We start from the raw sequence: 6,236 nt of genomic DNA, 5'->3' as shown, positions 1-6,236 counted from the left end.
CGTGAGTGTCATAAGCAAAATGGCAGTGAGAAGAGAATCTGAATTAAATGTTCATTAGTGTGCGTGTGTCTCTGTAATATAGAATAGGTGTGGGTGTTAGAGTACTTCAAGGCGCTTTGGGAGAAGTGAAAAAGAGAATCAGTTAAGAAAATAGATTGCATACGGACAGACGCGAAAAAATAAATATTGAGTGTTGTGAAAAAAAATATAAAACGTGTCATTAGAAAAGGGCGTCCGGTCACTACAGGGCGTCCGGTCACTACATTCACTTACCCCGCTTTATGGGGTAAGTGGGGACGGTAGATTTTCCCATTAATTTCTCAGGAAATTTTCAACAAATTTGTGTTTTTTTTGGTTGAATACGTTACTTTATTACTCGAACCGTCCAAAATGTTGGAAAAAGTTCATGGTACTATTAATAAGGCATCTTTCAATGATTATTGTGTGTTATCCTATATTATCGAAAATATATACTTATTTAAGAAAAAAACAAGTACTTTTCCTAACTTTTCATGATCTGAATGCTAAATAAAGCTAAATTGCATTGAATGAAGGAGAGAAAATGGAAAAAATGTGTAAACATCAAGTATTTATAAAGCCGTCCCCACTTACCCCAGGTAGGGTTTGGAGACAAAATTTTAAATTTTTGCAAATAAACCCTTTTTCTCAATTTTTAACCTTCGTTTCTTTTCCTAACTGGTTGTTTCGAATGTAAGGATTGTTTCAATGTAGAGTTTTTCGTCAAGAACCAGCTAGTTTACGAGAAATTTGCGATTGAAAAAGATGCACATGAACTCCACATCGTAGTTAAAAATAGAAAATTTACAAAAAGTCACCGTAAACATCCGCAATTGTCGGAACCGTATCTCTTTTACAGTTATTGGATAGATTACAAGTAAATTTAAAATTCTGCATTAAAAGTTTGAAAAAATAGTCCACAATATTGTTTTAATAGCCACCGTCCCCACTTACCCCGCGTTCCCACTTACCCCGGTGTACCTTAGATTTGTTCGTTTATCAGTTTGACTGACATTAATTGGTAGAAAATGATTTTTCTAGATTTTTCATACATCTTACCAAAACTAGAGTTGATAGAGAAATCTGATATAAGATTCGTATTTCAGAGTGCTAAAAATATGTTTTTGAAACATTAGGACAACAAATTCTGCTTCCCTGTTTTATCTTTGAACGTATTTTTTTCCGTTTTTCCATAAGGTGTAGGGGAGATGGGGGCATAATGGCCACCTTAAGGAAAACGCTTATTTAACCATAGAGAACAGCTGTAATATGTGAATTACATCATTGATTCGTGTTCCGACACTCAAATAGTCTATTGTCTAATTGGATGAAACTTGAAAAAGTAGATAAAAACGTTTAAAGATGCATTTTAAAAAATTTTGCCGAAAGCTGAAAACCAGTCACTGTAGAGGCATAATGAGAACCCCCCCGAGGCAGTATGACCACCATTAATGAAGGCATAATGAGCATTTTCTGCCGGGGAATCTAGAAGCGAATTCGACTCGATGAAGTCAATTGAGTAATAGAGCTACAGCTCAACTTGTATCGTCTGACGATTTGGCCTATTGGTTAGATGTCGGAGAGATAATCAGTAGGCTCGAGTTCGATTCCTGGTGGAGGTGATTTTTTTTTCTTCTTTTATCATTTATGATCATGATTGCACTAAACGGTGAGGCGTCTAGGTCTGTTTGTAATCTAGGTCTGTTTGTAGAATTCAAAGAATTAACACATGTTCATACATTATTATATTATAATTTTATTTGAGACACTTTACCATCTGTATGGCATTCGTGTCTTGATGTTATGGACTTTACAGAGTTTTGTAAATGTTACATTTTTTCAAAAAGTCTAGAAGAGATTTTTCGCTGGATTCTTCGTTTTTTAAAATTTCGAAAACAGTTCCTTTTATGTTGTGTTCCTCTCGAGCCTCCTTGTATCCGTAGCAATCAGTTAAGATGTGTTGAACTGTGATTTGTACACCACAGAATTGACAAATTGGTGCAGGACTTTTGTCAAACAAGTGTGAGTGAGTGAGCCTGGTGTGCCCTATACGAAGTCTCGTAAGGACACGCTGGTCTGAGGGGCACTTCCGGTCTTTATACTTGTTTGGCGTGTATTTATTTTGTCTTAGGAAGGATTGATTCGAGTGCCATCGGTATTCCCATGTTATCCAAGTACTATTTTTTATAGATCGTATAGCGTCTTGAGCTGGAACTCTTGAGTTAGTATCGAGTATTGGTTGGTTGCGTGCCATATTTGCACATTTGTCCGCTTCTTCGTTGCCAGGTATTCCGGCGTGTCCTGGTACCCACGTAAAAGTAATATTGCGACCGCGTGTTTGATTCTCAAGAGACTGAATCCATGGATGTCGAGAATTACCTTTCAGAAGTGCATCCAAACAGCTGGCAGAATCGGTTAAGATCAGAAAACGGTCATTCCTGTTGGTTTCTTGGACAGCGACATTTAGTGCGTATGCTTCTGCTGAGAAAATACTACATTCGCCTGGTAGTGCACAGCTTATTTTCATTGGCGGTATGTAGACTCCTGCTCCGGTTTCGTTCGCGTTCTTGGAACCATCTGTATAGCACTGTATATGTCCCGAATACTTTGCAATGAATTCGTGGAATTTCGGAAGCACGATTGTGCGATTACTGCCGGCTTTTATAGTGTTTCTCAACGTGTAGTCAATTTTCGGAGGCGCGTAAAACCATGAGCGATCTGTTAGCCTTGTGACTGGACAGATGTTGGGCACAGTTGCGTTGGTGACTAGTTGGAAGATGCGCCTGGATCTCTCGATTATTGATGAGCATCGATCAATATCTTTCTCAACAATTCGGATTCCTATTTGAGTTAATCTTTGGATCAACAACAGCCGAAACGGTAGACAGCCAGACTCTGCTAATAGAGATTCAACAGGGCTCGAACGGAAAGCGCCAGATGACAACCTAACTACTTCGTTGTAAATGGGTGAAAGCATCTCGTCCATGAGATTCATGTTGAGGCTAACGATTCCAACTCCGTACATTAGTTTGGACGTTATCAATGCGTTGCCAACCTGAAGAAGGGTTTTGCGGTGACTTCTTTTGAGCTTGCTTCCGAGTATTTTTAAAAGTCTTACGCGGCTGGAGCAACTTTGCTTGACCGTTGAAAAGTGTTGACGGAACTGCATTTTTGAGTCTAGGAGCACCCCCAAGATTCGCATTTTTCTCACTTGTGGTATGGGCTCTCTATTTAGTTTGATGGATCTGCCTCGCTTTCGGTGCTTTATTTCGCATACATGCATTAACTTGGACTTAGGAGCCGAAATCGTGAAACCTACAGTTTTTGTCCATTTGATGACAGCATTGACAGCTGCTCTCAGCTGTTGGCGAATCATCGCCCTGTTTTCTCCCTTAGCAATCAAAAGAACATCGTCAGCATAAAGAAGGACTTCAACGTTCCCGGGGATGACTTCAAAAAGTGGTTGCATGGCAACTAGAAATAACGTAACGGATAGGGTCGATCCTTGGGGAACACCATTTTCCGCAGTTCGTGGGCTCGACAGCGCTCCATTAGCAGATACTTGAAAGGTTCTGTTCTCAAGATAACTACACAGAATATTAAGCAAACGGCCTTTAACATTCCATTGTCTTAAGGTATTCAGAATGTGAACCCTATTTGTCTTGTCAAACGCTTTAGAAATGTCAAGGGAGATAAGTTCTAAGTGTTCCGATTCGTTTATCTTGATGAGGGTCTCGAGTTGTGCAAGATGCGTGTCAACTCCATGACCCGCGCGAAAAGCATGTTGGCGGTGGTCCAGTCGGTGTGTGTCTTCTACACTCAGAGGAAATCTTATTATAAATTTCATAAGATACATCTTATGAACCACTTTTTTGCGTCCAAACTAATTTTTCATAAGAGTCTTATGAAATTCTTTCAATTTTCATACGATGTTCTTATGAAAAATAGAAGAAACGGCATTGTGAAAAAATGATGAACACATTCATTCATAGCATCAGTTTTTTTTTCATCAACTAACAGTACGAAGCAATCGCCAGTTCATAGTTATTATATATAATAACTATAGTTTTCCTTCAATGTTAAATGTTATTGTTATCTCCGGAATGGTAAGTTTGATTTGATGTTTTTGGTGTGAACGTTGAATGCTATTAGTAAACTAAAATACATTATTTGTTTACTTTTCAGCAAGCTGATCGGCAAAAAACGAAAGGTCGAAGATTAAGATGCGGCAAAAAAAAACTTTGATGGAGCCGTCTGTTGATGCGCTGCTGATGCCGCTGATGGTGACAATGAAGGATTTAATTTTAAACGAATTTGGCAAACAATAAAGTGAATGTTTTCAGCATGAAATATCGAGAATTTTTCTTATTAGAAAGTGATTTACTGTTTCCATAAGAACCTCTTATGAAAAGCAACAACCTCTCATTGCAGCAGGCGTTCATCTTCAGAATTCATTCGCTTCATAAGACAATCTTATGAATTTCAATGATTTTTCTTATGGCGCCACTTCATAAGAGAATCTTATGGCATACATAATAGTATTTTTCTGAGTGTAGTACAGTGATAAGGCGTCGATTGATCATGCGCTCAAACATCTTCCCCATGCAGCTTAAAAGCGTTATGGGTCTGTAACCATCTGGTGAGCTGCGATTACCGTCGGGCTTCGGAATTGGGATGACGATGCCATGGCGCCAAGATGGTGGAAATTCTCCGGATGTCCAAATCCGGTTGTAGAGCTGCAGGAGTGCGAGTTTGGCTGATTCCGACATTTTTTGTAGCAGAGGATAACCGACGTTGTCCTGGCCAGTAGAACTACCTCCACGTCGTTCTAATGCCCATAATAGCTCACGCAGCGAGAAGTCTTTGTTGTAGTTTTCCTCCAGAAACGGCTGGTCAGTTGTCGTAAACGTTTGATTTTGAAGCCTTTTTGGACAGCTGGATTTCGAGAACCGTTTCTCGTACTCATCTGCTAGCGCGTTACAGATAGTAGAACCGTCGCTGGTCGCTCCAGATGTCAGATGAAGGATGATGTTGGAAGTGTTCCGCTTGCCTTGCAGACGGTTAACACGGTTCCACACTTCAGAGGATGGGGTTTCCGGATTGATACTGTCTATGAGTTCCTCCCATGACTTTTGTTTCGCGTTGTGTATCATTTTACGACAGATTGATCTAGCCTCATGAAACTGGGCTAGTGCTTCAGGTTTTCGTGGATCGTTATCGTCTAATCTTCTTAATGATCGGAGCGTTTTGCGTCGCTTTTTGACAGCCAATTCAATATCTGGACTCCACCAGACAACTGCTTTTTTCCCCGGCCTTCCACTCGTTCTAGGGATTGTTTTTTCTGCCGCTTCGATAAGTCTTTCTGTAAACTCGTCAGCAGTGAGTATTTCTTCAGGTATCAGGTTGTCGTCAGTCAATCTCCCAAAAACTTCCCAGTCGGCTTGGTTGTAGAGCCATTTCCGATGCCGCAATGGCTCGTTGCTGTTACCGAAGCTTTTTATAATTATTGGGAGGTGGTCACTGTCAGAGGTGTCTGCAAGAATGTTCCAAGTGAACTTGGGCGATAAGGTTGCTGAGCAAAGGGAGACATCCATTGCTTGCGTTTTGCCTGTTGCTGAGTCGATGCGTGTGTGTGAACCGTCATTCATAACCACAAGCCCATGGTCTACAGATAGTTCTAGTAGTTGGTTTCCTCTGTTTACTGCCGGAGTGGATCTTCTTGTGATGTGGCTGCCCCATGCAGCGTGGTGAGCATTCACATCTCCTAGAATCATCAGCGGTTTTGGCAGTGAGGTGAGTAATGTGTCTAGTTTATTAACAGCATCACTGTCGCTAGGAGGTAGGTAAACAGAGACGAGGGTCATTTCTATAGGTGAGTACATACGAATCGCAACAGCCTGAATGTCAGTATCGACAGGAAGTCGTTGAAAGGGTATTCCTGATTTGATGGCCAGGGCTGCGCCTTGCCTGCTGTGCGTTGAGCATGCTCCTAATAAGAGAATGTAGTTGCGACCGATGAAATTGGATGTCATGTTATGAGAGCCTGCGTTAGTTTCTTGCAAACATATAGCGGAGGGCTGAAATTTAGAAATCAGGAGCTGTAATTCATTCCGATGTGATCTCAGGCCTCTGATGTTCCACTGGATAGCTAAGACACAATCACCGGGTGCTTCCGGTTCCGCTGAATCTATGGAAAGACGATCGGCTGAGTTCAACGA

The sequence above is a fragment of the Uranotaenia lowii genome, chromosome 3, assembly GCF_029784155.1.
Source record: "Uranotaenia lowii strain MFRU-FL chromosome 3, ASM2978415v1, whole genome shotgun sequence".
Classification (NCBI taxonomy): domain Eukaryota; kingdom Metazoa; phylum Arthropoda; class Insecta; order Diptera; family Culicidae; genus Uranotaenia; species Uranotaenia lowii.
This window is presented reverse-complemented; position numbering follows the sequence as displayed.